The 10,940-nt window shown below is 47.2% G+C and overlaps 1 long non-coding RNA gene across 1 annotated transcript; it reads right to left on the reverse strand.

Annotated features, from left to right (window-relative positions):
- Positions 1–1,490: 1,490 nt before the first annotated feature.
- Positions 1,491–3,940, reverse strand: LOC137465894 (uncharacterized). Its single transcript, XR_010994874.1, has 2 exons — positions 3,031–3,940; positions 1,491–1,797 (listed from the first exon to the last, which is right to left on the reverse strand). It is a non-coding gene; the product is annotated as an uncharacterized lncRNA (long non-coding RNA).
- Positions 3,941–10,940: the final 7,000 nt, after the last annotated feature.

A 10,940-nucleotide genomic window follows, 5' to 3' on the forward strand; every position in this document is an offset into this window, starting at 1 on the left:
GTAGCGGTAGAGCTGGCACATGAAGCTGCGGAACTGCGTGGCCCTGAAGGTGTGCGGGGCAGGGCCCTGGGCGTCGCCCAGGCTGAGCAGCTCCCGCTCGAAGTGGGAGCGGTGGATGAGCAGCCCCCGGGCCCGGCTGTCCCAGCACACGGAGCGGACGCGGGGGCTGTTCGCCAGGCGCCACAGCTTGGCAGGGAAGGTGCTGGCTCTGAGCCCAGCGGGGAGCGGCAGCTCCGCCATGGCGCCGCTCGCCGGCTGTCGCCGCAACGGCCCCGGCGCAACAGCCGCGGCTGTGCTGGCGGCGCGTGGCTTGAGGGGGGCGCTGCGCTCGGGCCCGCGCGCGCCCAGCCGCACTGGGCGGGGACGAGCGCGGCAGAGCCGGGGCTGTGGGCACAGCGCGGGCAGGGCGGCTCCCGGGGCTGGCCGGGCTCTGCACAGCACAGCACCGCACAGCACGGCCGGGCAGCCCAGGGGAAGCCCCTGGCGAGGGCACTGGGGGCAGTGGCGGGCTCTGTTCCCGTGCTGCATCCCGTGCCAGGATCACCATCAGTGACAGAAGGAAAGGACATTGCTCTGTCTTGTCTGGGGAAAGAATGAAAAGAGGGGTGTAGAAAACATCCTTTTGGCCTCCTTTTCAGCAGACTAGCTGGTTTCATCTCAACATCTCTGCCTGTCTTTGGCAGAGTTGGCATATTTCTGGTGATTTGGAGTCAGCAACAGCAGCAAGAAGGGGCAGCAATTTTGTCAGCATTGTCATCAAAACCATACTGCTGCTCCATGGATGGATGTTGCTTTACCCAAGGGATTGTAATGCCTGGGCAGCAAGATAATGTTGGCCCATCACCTTCCCTGGTTTGCCGCCTCCTACTTCTCTTCTTTTAGGTGCTGATGCAAAGAGGTGATTCTTGAGCTATGCTAAAAGCTGTAGCTGTGCAGAAAGAAGTAGTTACTTTGTTCCAGGGGATGGGAATGAAGCGCTTTCTAGAAATCAGCAAATTTAGCAGAACAAGCTAACTGCAAAAGGCTAATTAACCACTGGCTATTTGAGCAGACAATCTTGTAGAGCATTTGCAGAAACAGAGGTAAAGGCATTCAAGCCCGAGGAAGCCTTCTGAGCCCTCATCCAAAACGACCAGCAGGAGGCTGACAGCCACCTCGTGCAGAAACCGCACATGTGCTACAAGGGCTTTTGTAATCGTGTAATTAGAAAATATGTTACAAGAGGAGGGTTAGGAAAGTATAATGTGCATATTAAGTAAAAAAGTATAAAAGTACCGCTGTGTGAAGAATGGGCAAGTGAGTTTGTGGTGGAGCTATCCCTCTCACAGCTGGTGTCGAATAAACAAATACGTGCCCTGTGAGCCTCACACTATGGAGCACTGTTTTCTTGCCTGGTTTCCAGGCAGCAAGTAATGGACTCCAGTTGTAGTGAATTCACACTGGTGTCTTCCCAGAGGGTGTTGCACTTTTCTTTCCTCAGGAATCACATCTCCTTCCTCCATCTGGGGCGAGTTCCAATGCAAACGCCTCCCACAGCCAACTCTTGTCACTGTAGACTGACAAAGGATATCTTGCAATGGAGAGACACTGCCTAGAGCTGCTGTGGAGAGCTGGAGGGGGAAGCTTTGTCCTTTAGTCTTGAAGTCTTGCTGGGGAGCTGCTTGTGCTCTGGGGGACGGACACCAACGATGTTTATCCAAGCCTTGCAGGTTCATTCCTGAGCTTCCTGACACACCACAGAGACTTAGGGGCTGTCAAATCGGGGCACAAATTTCAGTCTGGGGACTTTTTGAAATGCTTCTGCAGAAATATTGCCATAATCTTTTGCTTCCAGGGAATCTTTTCCACGTCTTTAGGAAACTTCCCCCTGCTGGACTTCCAAATCAGGCCATTTCCCAGGGCTTCTTCTCAAACTGTGGAGTAGCCCATGGGTTCCATCTTCCAACTGGAACAGAGTTGGCTGTTGTGAGAGTGGAGCTTTACTTTCCTGCCCGCTTTCCCTTTGGGACAGGTTGGTGTGTGTTCATTTGATAAAGGGAGGTTTAATCTCTGAAGGAGTTGCGTTTCAAACTGCTTCATCCTCAAGCTCTTCTGTGGCTATCCTTGGACAAAAGGCCTCTTCTTGGTGGGAGCTCCCAGTGGCAGGTTAAGGCAGGAGGTTGATATTTCAGGGTTGTGACTGCTGAAAGCAGTTGGTTTCCAGAGGTGTCCAGAGCTGGGAGTGGCTCCTTTTCTCACCTGCCTGCAGAAAAGGAAGCTGCAAAGTGGGAATTTCATTTGTGGAGATGGCCATCAGGGGTATTTTCCAAGAGATGGGCTGGCAGAGAGGCAGGTCTCATGCCAAACTGGCTGTGTGTTTGTTTTGATAATGGGGAGGGCCAGAGACACAGACACAGACACCGGCTGAAGGAATAGTGCCATTTACTGTAATGCAAATGTGCAAAAAAGGAATAAAGGAAAAGCTAAGCAATGCACGTCATCATTATTAGAAAAGGTTTCCTCTAGTGATTAAGAAAGATACATCACCAGATAGCCCAATCCTTTGGGGTATCTGGTGATGTACCTGGGAAATCCTGCGGTGCCGCCACCTTTGCCGGCCACGAGGCTTCCGACTGCGCTGTGAGAGCAGCCCAGCTTTGATAGCGCTGGACGAGCAATGTGACAGAGCTTCTGCTCTGGGGACATTTGATTTCATTCTCCTCTTGGTTTTCTCCCCAAGCCTGCCCAGGACTCAAGGAGGAACCATGGTCAAATGTGGCCTTGTCCGGTTTCCTAATGCCAGAAGGTGAAGACGTGTTTCACCAATGAATGCATGCATCGATCCTTTTGATAGCAACGCTTGGTTAAGGAGAAGATACATAGAACGTTTGGCTGGAAAGGTCATCTAGAGGGCAGCTTTGCCTCAGGTCCTGTTGTTGAGGCTTCAGTCAGGGTCTGTTGTTCAGGCCTTAGTCCTTCAGTATTTTGTGGTGCAAATCAATGCCGTGCAGAGCTGGAAACAAACAAGCCTGTCTTTGGCACATTTGAGACAGGGAACAGCATTAGCCCTGCAAGACCGGGCTAGGGCCAAGAGCAGAAGGCCAGCACCCTGCATTTGCCCACAGGCAGCTGTCCAGACCAAGAAGCCACTCCTGCCCAGGGGCTGAGGTGCCCGAAGCTGCCTCTCCGCTGTGCAGCTCTGCAGAGCCCGTGGAGCGCAGGGCCCTGGGCAGCCGGGGCAGCCCGGCTGCCTTGGAGCACAAGGAGTGTCCCAGAGAGAAGCTGCTGCCCTTTGCTTTGGAACCGTTGCTCAGAGTCTTGTCATTAATCCACAGGGTCTGACAGGTTTTCCATTCCTCTCAAAAATTTAACACAGCTTTTTGAGAAAATTGACTGATGTAGCTTGTGCTGGTGGTGGTGCTTTTGTCTGCAGGTCAGGGTTGGTGATTGGAACCAAGGACAGAGTCCACTGTTAACACCCCGATTTTGCCAAGTCAAGAAAACCATTCCCAATTGGGCTACTGGGGCTGAGCAGTTTTCCTAGTTTTTGGATAGCTACGACCTTAAGAAACCCAACAGATTTTCCTCCATGAGGATACCAGCACTAGCATGATGCCAATTTTTTCCACCTCTTTTCTGTGCCTTTGGTGCTTTCAGGAGTTCCTCAGTGCCCAGCAGGAATGAAAGGACCTGTGATAATGTGATTGGAGAGCTCTGTGTTGTGCCCTGCCACATGAGTGTTCACAACAAGCTGGACACCCCACTCGTCGGTCTGTCGAGTTAAATTCATCCCAATTCTGTGCAAACAGCAGCCCCGAGGTGCTGAGAAGAGCAAGGACAGTGGGTAGGTGTGCATGCACACACCCAGGGCTGACTGCTGAGTGGGCAGAAGGCTTTGGACTGCTGTACATCTTCACTCTCCCAAGTTGGAGGAATATTTCAAATCTAAATGAAATTAAAATATATAAATCTATATGAAATCAAAATATATCAAATTGTATGAAATAATACATATTAATTTATCATATATGTAATTTAACATCTATATATAATTGCCATCTGGGGCTCTATGTACAAATCACGAACGGGAGGGACTGCTGAGGAACGTGTCTTGAGCTGTTTATTTTCCAGCATCAGTCTCATTACATGGTTATGACAATAGGAGATGCCAGCAGCTCACATCCCTGGCAGCAGACAAAGAACTTAATGTTACAACTTACTTTAAATTTTTTTTGACCAATGACACAAAGCAAAAGCATTGACATATTGACAGTAGTTCCATCCAACCACTATAAACTCACATACCTTTTGTTAGAACAAATCTTGTTTATTTTTAATACAGTACCTGCTTGTAAGCCTTAATACACAATGCACAGAGCTCCATTATTAAGCTTAGAACTTCCTAATATCTTGCTAGATATACTTTTCTGTAGCTTAGGGAGTTATTCCAGCCAAGCATTAATACACAGACCATTGTTCAATTTGTCCTTACTTTTCTACTTCTTATAAAACTTTTCTACTGACAAATCTTATGGCTACTGCTCAGCTCTAACCACAGTTCTGCTGTCCCTGAGGCCTGCCTTTTGCAGCTTTCCTAAAACCCTCTGATTTTAAGGATTCCCACAGACGCCACAGGAGTGAGGGCAATAAGCCCACCACCAACTCACTTGTCCATTCTTTGCACAGTACAAGCTTTTAAACTTTTTTACTTAATGTGAACATGATACTTTCCTAATCTTCATATTGCAACATGTTTTCTAATTACAAGATTATGTGAGCCCTTGTAGCGCATGTGCAGTTTCTACAGGAGGTGGTTGTCAGCCTCTGGTGGTCGTTTTGGATGAAGGCTCAGAAGGCTTCCTCGGGCTTGAATGTCTTTACCTCTGTTTCTGCACATGCTCTACAAGATTGTCTGCTCAAATAGCCAGTGGTTAATTAGCCTTTTGCAGTTAGCTTGTTCTGCTAAATTTGCTGATTTCTAGAAAGTGCTTCATTCCCATCCCCTGGTACAAAGTAACTACTTCTTTCTGTACAGCTACAGCTTTCAGCATAGCTCAAGCACAATCTCATTGCCTTGGCATCCAAAAGAAGGAAGGGAAGAGGGGGCAAACCAGTGAGGGTGATGGGTTATTATCTTGCTGCCCAGGTATCAATTATGAGATTAACTAAGGGGTGTTCTCGTCCATCAAGTATGTGTGGGGATACCATAGGGACAGAGCCAACGCATGGATTTGGAGCCTGGGGGTGCTGGCACCAAAGTCCTGCTCTTGAGAGGGGTGCAGGGACACAGGGGCTGTCAGAGGACAATGAGAGACAGGGGACATGAGGCCATAATGGGCCAAGCAAGATCCTGCCCAGCATGGCAGCAAAGACATTTCCTCCCCGTGGCCTTGGCACTCCAGGGCACCCCAAAATGGGCCGAGGAGTCCTATGTGTAACCAGGAGGGATGACTGACATCACTGTGGGTCCCAGCATTCCCCAGTCCCTTGCTGGCCATTCAGTGCACACTGGGGCCGCTGGGCATGTGTGGAACATGGGGATGGGGTGCACAAAATTAAAGGGGGACCCCAAAGTGGAAGGAGTGGAAGCCAAAATCGCTGGGTGGAGACCCCCAAAACGGAGGTGTGAAATCCCAAAATGGAGGGAGGAACCCACAAAATTGGGGCAATGCCCCAAAAACCCACATGAAGCTGTTCTCTCCCTCCATTGTTTACCAACAAGAGTTCCATCTACCAACTCTAATTTCAGCAAATAATTCCAAGTGTTTCAGCTGAAACTCATTCTGAGCAAACTTTGTAGAAGTGATCACAGAATCACAGAATGTTCTGTGTTGGAAGGGATCCACCGAGTCCAATTCTGAAGGGAATGGCTTGCTGGCAGGGTCAGCACCAAAGACACCCACCCCAGCTTAAGGAAGAAGTGTCATTGACTGTAGGGCAAAGCAGCACAGAAGTACAAAAGGATAAGCTAAGCAATGCACCTGATTATTACTAGAAAAGATTGCCTGTAGGGATTCGGAAAGATACATCACCAGTTACCCTCATACTTGACCATTGTCCTGACACACACGTCAGCTGGGGATGCCCTGTCACACCAAGGGATTGGAGAAGCACTCCCAGTCACTGGGAATTCCTATGTGGTTCGCCCACCCTCAGGCGAGGCCGCCAACTTTGCGCCAAGTGAGAGAGCCCAGATTTTATACTGCTGAATAAACAAGCTACCATAACTTCTAGTGTGGGAAGATCTGGTTTCATCCTCCTCTTGGCCAGGGCTCAGGGAGGAGCTGAGGGAGTTTGCTTTGAGCCTACACCTTCAAACAAAGCCAGATAGAGATGTGATAAATGAATATGATTTGTGCCAATAATTGTAACTACATCGATATTTTAGAAAATATTTAGAAAATATTACAAGTACAGGGATATTTACATGCGTAGACTGATACTTGTATAGGTGTCTGTGTATGTATATTGTTACATTGATGCATGTATATTGAGCTGTTTGCATCTCTAGTTATGTTTGCATACTTGCACAGTTGTGTAGCTGTGTGGTTCTGTTGCTGGGGTTGTATGGATTGTTTTAGTGCTACATTGATATTTGTATATTTATAGATACATTTGTTATGTGTGTATTATATATGTCATAATATATGTCATGAAATATTTAATAAATATTTACAGCTCCATATTGTTATGGGTATATATGTATTTAATTCTTTTTAAATACATAAGGAGTTGCATAGTTCTAAAATTCTTTTTATTTAGTTCTGGATCTCAGATTCTTTAGAGAGGGATCTTGATGTTTTTGTATTTGTATATGGGCTGTATGGTTGTAGTGATATGTAATAAATTTCATTGTTGAACTTAAATTCATGTTTGTGTAAAGCGAGTTGTTGAATTAATTTTTTTTTTAACTGAATTGATATCTGGTTGCAATAAATTATTTTTTTAACTGAATTTGATATCTGTATAGATTTACATAACAGGCTTGTCACAATAAATTAAATTTTAATCTGAAATAGATAATTCTATGTTTCTCTACTGGCAGCACAAGTATAGCAATGTAAAACAAATTTCATTTTTAAACATAAGTTGATGTTTGTGTATTTGTACATTAGTAGTGCGGGTGTAACAATCTGCCATAAATGTAATGTTTCAACTGAAATAAGCATAGGTTTGTGCTACCCACAGAAATGAGCAGATGTAAAGATGATGATGCAGGAGGATTTTGGCCATGAAAATCTCCAGCCATGCCCAGCACATGCCCCACTTGCACTCAGGCTGGGCAAGGGAAGCGCAGATTTGGGATGGCAGCAGAGCCACACGTTGGCTCAGAACTCGCTGCAAAGGCCTGCTGAGGAGACTCCGGGACTCCACTGGGAGTAGAACTCCAAGCAGGAGCCACCAGGGATGACAAATCCACCCCCATCCCAGGGGTAGCTCTTTAGGCAGCGCTCCAAGTGTCCCTCTGAAGCTCGTCCTGGAGACCAGAAGCCAGCAGGGATCCTGAGCCAGCTCCGCTGCCTTTGGCAGCACTTTGGCAAATGAGCTGCAGCAAGGGGGAGGCAACAGTGACTGTGACTGCTGCAGGCTGGGGATGAAGGAAGGGCCATGGACACAAGCGCTGAGATGCTTCAAAATCCACAAGGAGTCTGGAGAACTGGGAAGCAACAAGTTCCGACAAGCACGAAAATGATGGAAGCCCTTTGTGTGAAGTTCCCTGAGGGAACTCCCAGGGGAGTTGCTGCTAGGATCAGCAGAAGCAGAAAGGAAAAATGTACAAACACTAGGAGATGATATATAAAAGCCTCATAAGAAATGGCTTAAAAATTATAATGTATATTACTTATATCTTTTATATTATTATGTTATGTTATATTATGTTATGTCATGTTATGTTACATTAATCTAAATATATAATATATACGATGCATGAAATTTAATGCACATGTATTTTTGGATCATTTTATTTTTAATGGATTTTTTCATTTAAGAGAAATATTTGAAATATTCTTCCAGCTTGGGAGAGTGAAGATGCAGTCCAAAGCCTTCTGCCCACTCAGCAGTCAGCCCTGGGTGTGTGCATGCACACCTACCCACTGTCCTTGCTCTTCTCAGCACCTCGGGGCTGCTGTTTGCACAGAATTGGGATGAATTTAACTCGACAGACCGACGAGTGGGGTGTCCAGCTTGTTGTGAACACTCATGTGGCAGGGCACAACACAGAGCTCTCCAATCACATTATCACAGGTCCTTTCATTCCTGCTGGGCACTGAGGAACTCCTGAAAGCACCAAAGGCACAGAAAAGAGGTGGAAAAAATTGGCATCATGCTAGTGCTGGTATCCTCATGGAGGAAAATCTGTTGGGTTTCTTAAGGTCATCAAAAACTACAAAAGCTGCTCAGCCCCAGTAGCCCAATTGTGAATGGTTTTACTGACTTGGTGAAACTGGAGTGCTGACTGTGGACTCTGGTATTTGTTAAAATCAACTGCCTAGACTTGAGAGTCTTCCTATCCTTTATTTTGAAATATGAGAAAATAGATGATCTGTACAAAAATGAACAACTCCACATACACATCCCTGCTGCGATTCTCTGAGCTCTCTGGAGCATGATCCAGGCAAGGGCTGCTTCTCCTGCCTGAAACCTCCCCTCCTGCCTCTCTTCCAGCACATCTCTTGGAGAACATCCCCGATCGCCACCTCCTTGAACGCAACTTCCACTTTCCAAGTTCCTTACTGCAGGCAGGTGAGAAAAGTAGCCACCCCTTAAACCAACTGCTTTCAGCAGTCACAGCCCTGAAATATCAATCTCCTTCCTTAGCCTGCCACTGGGAGCTCCCACCAAGAGGCCTTTTGTCCAAGGATAGCCACAGAAAAGCTCGAGGAGGGAGCAGTTTGAAACACAACTCCTTCAGAGATTAAAGCTCCCTTTATCAAATGAACACACACCAACCTGCCCCAAAGGGAAAGCAGGCAGGAAAGAGAAGCTCCTCTCCCACAACAGCAAACTGTGCTTCCTTCTGTTCCAGTTGGAGGATGGAGGCCATGGGCTGTTCCTCAGTTTGGGAAGGAACCCTGGGAATTGGCCTGATCTGGGAGGGCAGCAAAGGTAAGTCCCACAGAGAGAAGGCAAAGATTCTCTAGAATCAATATATTATGAAAATATTTCTGCAGGAAAAAAAAAATTGAAGCATTTGAAGAAGTCCCAGATGGGAATTTGTGTCTCAATTTGACAGCCCCTAAGTCTCTGTGGTGTGTCAGGAAGCTCAGGAATGAACCTGCAAGGCTTGGATAAACATCGTTGGTGTCCATCCCCCAGAGCACAAGCAGCTCCCCAGCAAGACTTCAAGACTAAAGGACAAAGCTTCCCCCTCCAGCTCTCCACAGCAGCTCTAGGGAGTCTCTTTCCTTCTCCGTGAAAACAAATGCCCAAACCAGGACAGAGTAGTGAGACGCAAAGGACTAACACTGTAATAAACCTGCACACTGCAACCACAAAAGCTTTCAGAGGCTTTGAAGGACTCAGATTTTCCTGACTTCCAGCTGAGTAATTTCATAACTGAAAAAGGTTTTGGGGAAGAAGATATTCAGGGTTCTGTTCTAGCCTCTGCTATGGTTCAATGACAAAAATGTGGTCATGTACATTAATGATTTGTGCTTTGCAAGAAAAGATAATTCCAGGAATAAAGGAATAATATTTCTATATAACATGTAACAGCAGTCTTATATTTTTCCAGTAGGATGGCTCACAGGAGAGGTCTGCACGCACAAGAGCAGGCTCTGATGTGGTATTAACTCTCCTTTCTCTGTTCAGGGTCCATGGGGGGAACAGCCAGCATGCGGTGTGGAACACAGCCAACCTGGGCAACTGCCACCGAAAAAAATACATCTGCACCGATGAGGGGCAAAATGAGGTGACAATCCATCAGCACCAGGACCTCCCCCTGCCACAGGGGAAGAGAGAGACTCCACCATCCTTAACCACCAACGGGAAAGCAGAGTCCCTCAACACTGCGAGGACCTCAGTGCTGCAAGAGCTGACAGAGCTGGAGAAGCAGATTGAAATCATCAAGCAGGAGCTGCAACTCGCCATGGACAGGAAATCAGAGCTGGAACAGTATGCACGGACAAACAGAACTGCAGAGCCCTAGGCCACCATACCTGTGCCCTTCCCCTTTTCTCCCTTTCTCCGCTTCCTCTGTAAAATTTGTAACACGCTTTTGTAATGCCAGGAAGTGGTGCAAAAATAAACCAGACAATAAGCTCTTCAGAAGAACAGAATTGCAGCAGCCCACAGCCACTGCCACCCTCCTGAGTTCTCCTCCTTTCACAGCAAGTTTCTTATTCTCCTGGAAAACACCAGCCATTCCCAAGGGACTGGAGAGACAAGGAGCATCCCAATGAGAGTTCCTCGTTTCTTTACCTGACAGTACAGTGAGATTCCACTTTTTTAGCCCTTTCTGTGCATTAATTTAAAAAAAAGAAAAAGATACCAAAAAAAGGTTTAAACCCTTGCCAATGCCAAGGGACATTGGCAGTATGTCCCTTTGTTGGTACATTTTTGTTGTGTTCTGTGTGGGTCTAGTCTCTGTTCATGGGAAGGCTCCTCACGGATGCCTCTTTACAGCAGGTGCTGTTCTGTGTTGGCAGTCCCTTCCCTCCTGGCACAGGCTCACCAGACAAATTCCTGGTGGCAAACCCACCACACACCTTTCCTCAGTCTGTCAGCACAAATGGAGGAGTGGCTGCTCTGAGGCTGTGGTGAAGGAACTCACCCACCTTAAAATAACTTGGCAACAAACAAACTACCACTTCTGTCTGCCTATAAGCCTAGGCTGGGCTTCCACTCCCTCCCAGAGAGAAGCCGTGCAAACACTGCACTGACAGGTGAAGGGATGGATTCACAGTGGCATAGGACAAGGATGAGAAGGGAGAGGGGGCACTATTATAAATCAGTGTTTA

This window comes from Anomalospiza imberbis, unplaced genomic scaffold, assembly GCF_031753505.1.
Source record: "Anomalospiza imberbis isolate Cuckoo-Finch-1a 21T00152 unplaced genomic scaffold, ASM3175350v1 scaffold_118, whole genome shotgun sequence".
NCBI classification, from domain to species: domain Eukaryota; kingdom Metazoa; phylum Chordata; class Aves; order Passeriformes; family Viduidae; genus Anomalospiza; species Anomalospiza imberbis.